The 7555-nt window shown below is 46.7% G+C and overlaps 1 long non-coding RNA gene across 1 annotated transcript; it reads left to right on the forward strand.

The window, feature by feature from the left end:
• The first annotated feature begins 2080 nt into the window (after positions 1–2080).
• On the forward strand, positions 2081–3930 carry LOC141575716 (uncharacterized). Its single transcript, XR_012503463.1, has 2 exons — positions 2081–2208; positions 2398–3930. It is a non-coding gene; the product is annotated as an uncharacterized LOC141575716 (long non-coding RNA).
• Positions 3931–7555: the final 3625 nt, after the last annotated feature.

Genomic DNA, 7555 nt, shown 5'->3' on the forward strand with positions numbered 1-7555 from the left:
GGAAAGGGCAAGAAAAACTGATCAAAGAGAAAGTATTACAAATAAGAGGCTTTTCCTGAATTAAAAAAAAATGATGGCATTTGCACTGAACAACTAACTATTTACTTGGACAATTAGCAAACCTCTTACCTTCCACTGCATTAGCTGCTTAGACTGATCTCGGGAACACGTTGTTGTTACTTGCTCAGGCGCTGATCATAATCTAAGTGTTCCTTATTACACGCTCAAAAGTATTTTAGAAATTTCAGCTATTACAGAAAATTCATTCTATCTCTTCGACTCAAGCCAAGAACAGATTTATTCTATTTTTGAACCATTAAAGAGAAAGAGCAGCAAAAGTAATATGAACGTGTTATAATTAGTCGCGGAGTGGAAGGTGAGCCAGAGGAACAGAGGTGAGTACAGGGCTAGGAAATCTATGCCCTGTCCCCCGCATCACGCAGGACCGACTGCACCTACACCAGCTTGGACGGGATGCCCCCACACCACGCATCACGCAGGACCGACTGCATCTACACTGTCTTGGATGGAAGGGTTCCAGTCTGATGTTTAAAGACTCTGAAGGGAGAAGCGTGCCCGGCTTCCACGTTTTCAGTTCAGTAAAACTGAGGCAAACATACGATCCAATAGACTGTGGGACTGAAGGAGATGAAAACCTCAGGTCCATCCAGGCTGCCATAACAGAACACCACAGTTTCTTATAAACAACAGAGATCTACTTCTCACAGTCTGGAGGCTGGAAGTCCAAGATCACATGGAGGAAGGGGCAGGGGAGCTCCCCGGGGTCTCTTTATAAGGGCACTAAGCCTATTCATGGGACTCCACTCTCATGACACAATCACCTCCCAAAGGCTCCACTGCCAAGGCCATCCCATGAGGGACCAGGTTGCAGCACATGAATTTTTAGGGGACGAGAATTTAGTGTGGCACGCCCATAATGAAGAAGGACTCGTGTGTGTGTGTGTGCGTCTGAGGGTATGTGTCTGTGTTTTTAATCCAGACCAATGCTCCTGTCCAGGAACACGAATAACTGAGAGATGACTGTATGCTGAGTGCAGCTCTGTACTCACAGAGCGGCCCTTGGGCGTCTTCGCTACAGGCCCGGTGCCATTCTGTACAATTAATGTGTATCATCGCATTTGCTTCTTACAAGAGCCCCAATAACGTTGGTATCCCCTGCCTATTACAAATTAAAAATATATGTAACTGCGGGAGAGGTGAGTTGAATCACTGTCTTGAGACACATGGTGGGAAAAGCCAAGTCTGAACCAGGATAAACTGGCTCCAGAGTTTCAGATTCTGAAACCCCGTACTGTCTGCCTCCCCAGGACGCGCCGATGACTTACACCAAAGGGCATATGCGAGATGACCGTGGGCAGAGCAGGAGAGGGTTAACGCCCTGGGATCCAGCTCTAAGTCTCCAGGTGCTGCAGGGGCGGCTCACTGATTCTGAGAGCAGGTGATAAAGACACCAACCGCGGGGAAGCCCCCCAGTTTACTGGCGGGGGCACCCCCACGTCTTCACTGGCGACAGGCTCCAAGTTTTACGGCTCCATGACTGCGGCAGGGGAACGGAAGGTCACCAAAATGACCCTTTGTGTCTCTGCTCTTAGTTTAGACAACGCGTTTTACCACGTGTGAGATTTAGTTGACTTTGCTAACCTAGCTGTGAAGTTTAAAATACAATCATTGTATCATCTTTTTATGTTGGATCTCACGGGTGGAAAGCAGTTTTCCAGTTTTCCGCTTTGGAAAAAAGTGTATTTCATCCATTTTGGCATTTCTTTCCCTCTTCTCTGTTCTTAAAATCCACTTTTTGAGACTGCTCTTGAGCGGAGGTGATTCATGCTTATAAACACCATCTGATTTATCAGCACCCCAGATGTGAGGGCGCGTCCTGGGCACCAGGTAATCACAGGTCTCCCACCCGTGCTTAGGCCAGCCTGTGATAAAGAGCCCGCACTCCCTGCAGGAGCCCTCTGTGCAGAGGCTGTCTCCTGATTACACAGAGCTGGTTTATTTCTGGCCCATGATAACTGGTCACGAAAATACCCAAATGTAAGCCCGTGGTTCGTAATGAGAAGATGTGAGCAGCACAGTCTGACTCTGTGCCTCCTCCCTGTGACGAGGCGTCTCCTCCTATTTTATGGCAGTTTCTCATTAGGAAAAGCCTTGTTTTCACAGTGAATCCCGGAGATGAGTAGACGGGTAAGCCATTTTCTTGTCCTGACGTTTAAAGCCATTGGCAAAAGTTACAAACTTTCTATCTTTCATGGTCAGCAAAAGGGGTTTTCAATTAGTTAATAAAACACTTATTTACTCCATGCGCTAAGTAGGGCTTAATATTTTTAACTAACCATCACTAACCATTTGTTAATTGTTTATATTCTGTTGAAGGAATGCTTTCTCAGCCACAGCTGGTGGCTTGTTTGTTGGGGACAGTGGCCCAGAGCATTCTGAGTGGCCTGGGACGGTGCGTCCAGGGAATCCAGCCACAGCGAGGGGGACCCTGGCTCCCCCAAACTGATGATATGTAAGGAAAGCTCCTCTGGGAGGGGCCTCCCCCTCTGTGTCATTGCTTGTGTTAATTCTCTGCTTCTCCTGTGCTCTGTCACTTGGCGGGACCAAAGCAAGTTTCTCTCGCAACTGCTCACGGACTGCAGTGAGAGCGTGTCTCTCTGACGTTACCCAGTGCATCACAGCCACCCAGGGGCACCACGAGATCCCACTTTCCCTCCTCTGCACCACCCAGGAGAAAAATCAAACCATGCAGGGTGTTCTCGCTGGCCCTTTCAACACCTTCCAGTTTCCTTCTCGGCGGTGTGACCTCTGCTCTCGGCTCGGGGACCCTCAGGGTTCGATCGTCACGGTCCCAGCCTGACATACTGAAAGGTACCTGGCTTGTTTCCATTTCAGTTGGAAGAAATACCAGCTCCATCATGCTGTTGAATCCTCACAGTCAACACGCAACCATCACCCCTTTGCTTGTTTCCTGCCCTGAAACGCTGGGGCTGTGAATTCTGTACAACACACTCGAGACGCCCTGAAAATCACAGTCATGACCATGGAACCAGCTCCCCTCATCACTGGGTTCCCAAGCAGGTGCACCGCTGATAACTGGTTTTATGTTTATATCGTCACTTCAAGCCGGTGTTCAACAGGTAATTTACACAAAAATGACAAGCAGTGCCTGGTACATCACTGTAGAAAGCACACAGATGCCTAGTGTGGATGGGAGCAGAAACAGTTACTGCGTCATGCGTGGTAACACCGGGGACCATCCTGCCTCCCCTGTGACTGGACACTGGCGTCCTTTCTCAAGCATCGTCCTTGGAAGAGCCTCGTGGAGAAAAACAAGCCTTGTGGTTTAATGAGTCCTGATTATTTTGAAATTTTATGAAACTGTTTATTATATTAAATATTAGTTATATTAAACATTGACCTATTTGAAATATTATTTAAAAGTATTATTTAACCACCTTTTAAAAATAAACATTAACAAAGTTTTAAAAATAAGTATTAGTTAAAATAAACAAATTATTTAAATGCCAAGTCCAGCCAGGTTCGTTTGCTTACCCCCCTCCGCCCCCCGCCCAGGGCTGCTTTCTCACAGTGGACACAGAGGTGAGAAATTATATGGGGACAGCATAGCTCATAAAGCCGAAAGGATGTTCTATTCGGCCCTGGACAGAAAAAGTCAACCAACCCCTGCTGCAGAGCAGAAAAATGAACACACAGCAGAAACGAACACATGGCGAATGAGTAGATGGCCGAACAAGCCGTCTGCTATTACCAGTGTCTCCAGCTTAGGGAAGAATTTGATGCCTTTGTTCTTATAAAGCACCTTATTTCCACCACATGGCATTGAAATAATAAATAAATATGCATTTAAGACTTGGGCAAAAATAAATACATTTTAAAAATTAAAAAGATTTGGGTTCTGGACTGGTTGATTAGTTCATTTCTTGCTATTTCAAGTAGTGAGTTTTACTGAAGTCAAAACAAAAAAACAGCAAACAAACAAAAGGACCTTTAATGGACATAAAGAGTTTTAGCATGCCTCCCTCAAAACAAGTCTAATTTTGATGAAACCATCAGCCAAATGCGAGACGGAGCAGGACGTTCGTCCCAACAGCTGGAGTTCACATCTCTCACATGCGGGCCGTGTTCCGCGTGTGGACGGCGTTCTCCGGGCTCTTTGTAAACAGCGTCCTTAATGACCCGAATACTTTACATTCCTCAGCCTGGTGACTGGTTTTCAAATTTCATGTCATGATTCACTCGGGTGGAAAAACAGGAAGCAAGGCAGCAGCGTGACACAGAGGAAGCAGCCCGGGGTCTGGGGTTCTCATCGCAGCGGTGCAGCACACCCCACGACATTTCATCTCTCTGCCCTCACTTCCTGTGACCCGAGTGTGGACACACAGCTCGTGGGATGGGAGGAGGACTCCAGACCTCAGTGCTGCCTGCCTTCCCTCTGAAAACCCGCTGCACCCCCGTATCGCATCCTGGGGTCCCTTAGCTATGGGATGAGCCCAGTTAGTTAATAATTTCAACATCTGCTTGGAGACACTTCTAAAAAGCACGTCAGCCTCTTCCCGGCTACACAGTGAGGCGTTGTAGGAAGCTGGCCAGGGTGACCCAGGATAGAGGGAGGCCATGTGTGCTGAGAACTAAAATCTCCACCTGGTAACAATTTGTTGTTTCCCGGAAGGAACTTCAGTCTGATCCGCAAAGTTCTAAACTCTCCTTTTCCAGAAGTTTCTTTTCCCACCGATGACCCAGCAGAGCCTGGCCTGAGTGTCCAGATAGCCCAGGACGGCCTTGCTAATCCAACTTGCACCAGACACGCCCCGCAACCTGCAGCCGCTGCTTTCACCGGGGTCATCTGTTCCCTGGGAGTCTGGAGACTCAGTTCCCGGGCCCAGGGCGCCCACGGAGACCACCCCCCCCCCCGCCCCAGAAGTGCTGTGGCCGCCTCTACTGCACCCGTCTGGGCTCTGGGCCTTCCCTCCATGGTTGTTTCTTAAGCCCCCAGGTTGTTTCTAGTCCTGCCTTTTCTCAGGCACAGGGGAAACCGGTCCCTGCGGAATCTGGTGGTTTTTAGCTCTCTCTCCGGAAACCTTTTTATAAGTCAGAACGCAGTCTGTTCCTGCAGGGATTGTTTGGGAGTTGCTGGCTGAGTGGCTTTCAGTTCTTACATATCAGACACTTTACTGACTGCTTGTGTTTTCTGTTGCCGAGAGAGGTGTATAAAATTTCTGTGAGACTATGGATTTGCCCACTTCTCTTTGTAATCCCGTCAGTCTTTGTCTTGAAAAATTTGTACCTGAGTCTTAGAGGCACCTAGGTCCAGGAGTCTCTTCTCAGTGAAAATTTCCTTTTCAATCATCGTTATTAATTTTTTCTTTCCTATTCATTTAGTTTTGTCTAAAAGTCATTGTTTAACATCTGCCTAGAATATCTATTTTTTCCGCGTTAGGTCTTTTCCTTAATTAATTTTTAACAATTTTATTTATTTTTTTAACAGACGTACTGGGGATTGGACCCAGGACCTGGTGCATGCTAAGCACGTGCTCTACCACTGAGCCATCCCCTCCCCTCTCTTCTTGGGTTTAATTCACCTTATTTTGCTGGCATGAATCCACTGTGCTGGCCACAGCAGAGGCCTGAGTGCTCAGTGGTGAGCCCAGGTGTGCATCTTGAAGGTGAGCAGGACGTTCCTGGTGGGGAGACGGAGGTCAGAGTGAGAAGGCTGGGCTTTGGAGGTGGCACATGGCAACGTTAGCCCAGTAACCGAAGTGACAGGAAAACAGCACTGACCAGCGGGAGCCCTCTGGGCCTGGGGACGGGGACGTTCACCACGCAGGGAGGGGCTGGAGGCACACGCTCAGAGGCACAGGGCCCGGCCACCCTGCCAGGGGAAGAGGGCTTGCTGGCGACATACCCTGCAGTCCTGCCTGAGACACCATGGACGCCCTGACCAGATGATGACACAGGGGTGGCAGGTGCCACCTCCTTGGAGCCTTCATTCGAGTCATGTGGTTTCCAAGAGCCTCAGAGCTGGTTTCTGGTCACCTCTTTCACATCTCTGAAAGGATGCTGTCTTTAGTGCCTCATCCTCGAGAAACGGCCCGGGAACAAGTCCAGGGAGAAAAGAAGAGCCTTCTCCTCCAGGAATGTGACTGTCACGCCCTAGACCAGCGGGCCCCGCCCACGTCCAAGACAGCCCCTGCGCCTGGCCTTACCCCTGCCTGCCCTGAGCTCCGGCTGCCCCTGCAGCCTTCAGCTCGGGTGACTTCTTGGAGAAGCCCAAGTACCTTTCCCCATCAATTTACCCTTGACCTTTCTGAGTTCAGATGTTTTCAATGGGTCTCTTTGTACATACAGCTGATTTAAAAAATCAATATAAAAAGTTTCGACTGTGAACTGCTGAATTTATCCATCACATCCATTTATGACACTGGTGTGTTTGCTTTTATTGGTACTGCCTACTGAGTGTTTTCATTTTGCCATTCCCTTTTTTTTTTTTTTTGGTTGCTTTTTATTGCTCCTTTCCTGATTTCTCTTTATTCTTTCTTTTCTCTATTAAGTTTTGATATTATACATTCTAGTATTTCTATTTTTTATGGTTTCCTTTAAATTTTTGGCATGCATAATTGACCTGACAAAGACCAAAGTGATGTCTATACCTTTCTTAAAACCTTATGACATTTTAATTCTACTTTCCCCGTCCCTATTTCAGTATTATTGATGCCTCGTGTTTCAGGTCTCCCTCCCTTTAACCTTCCTTCCTTCCTCCCTTCCTTCCTTCCTTCCTTTCTTTCTAACGAAAATACTTACCTTCGTTTACTCTGTGTTCACCACCCACCTCACTCGCTTCCCTCCTGCTCACGTCTTCTTTTTTTGGTTCATTTTCTTCGTCTTTCAATTCTTTCTGTAAGGATCTGTAAACAGTAAGTTCTTCAACTTTGTTCTTCTGACAGTGTTTGTTACGCACTGATTCTTGAATGATGGCTTAGCTGGGCTCAGAACTTTAGGACTTTGAAGATATTACGAACGTTCCTGTTGGGAACTAACTGTCACCCCTGCAGGTAATCTGTTTTTTGCTCTTTGTTTTCATTCCTTTTAAGAACTTCTCTTGTCCATCATGTGCTGCAGTGTGACTAGTGACTGCCTTTTATTTATTTATCCTGCTCTGTACTCAGAGAGCCCTTGAAATCCGAGGACGTAAGTCTGTCTTCAATTCTGATTCCTTTGCCTTCTGAAAGTCAAAATTAGAGTGCGCATGCTCTCTCTCTCTCTATGTATGTATATATGTTCATATCTATACATATATGTGTGTATGTCTTTTTTTAACATTTTTTATTGATTTATAATCATTTTACAATGTTGTGTCAAATTCCAGTGTAGAGCACAATTTTTCAGTTATACATGAACATATATATATTCATTGTCACATTTTTGTCTCTGTGAGCTACCATAAGATCTTGTGTATATTTCCCTGTGCTATACAGTATAATCTTGTTTATCTATTCTACATTTTCAAATCCCA

The sequence above is a fragment of the Camelus bactrianus genome, chromosome 31 (assembly GCF_048773025.1).
Source record: "Camelus bactrianus isolate YW-2024 breed Bactrian camel chromosome 31, ASM4877302v1, whole genome shotgun sequence".
In the NCBI taxonomy this organism is placed as follows: domain Eukaryota; kingdom Metazoa; phylum Chordata; class Mammalia; order Artiodactyla; family Camelidae; genus Camelus; species Camelus bactrianus.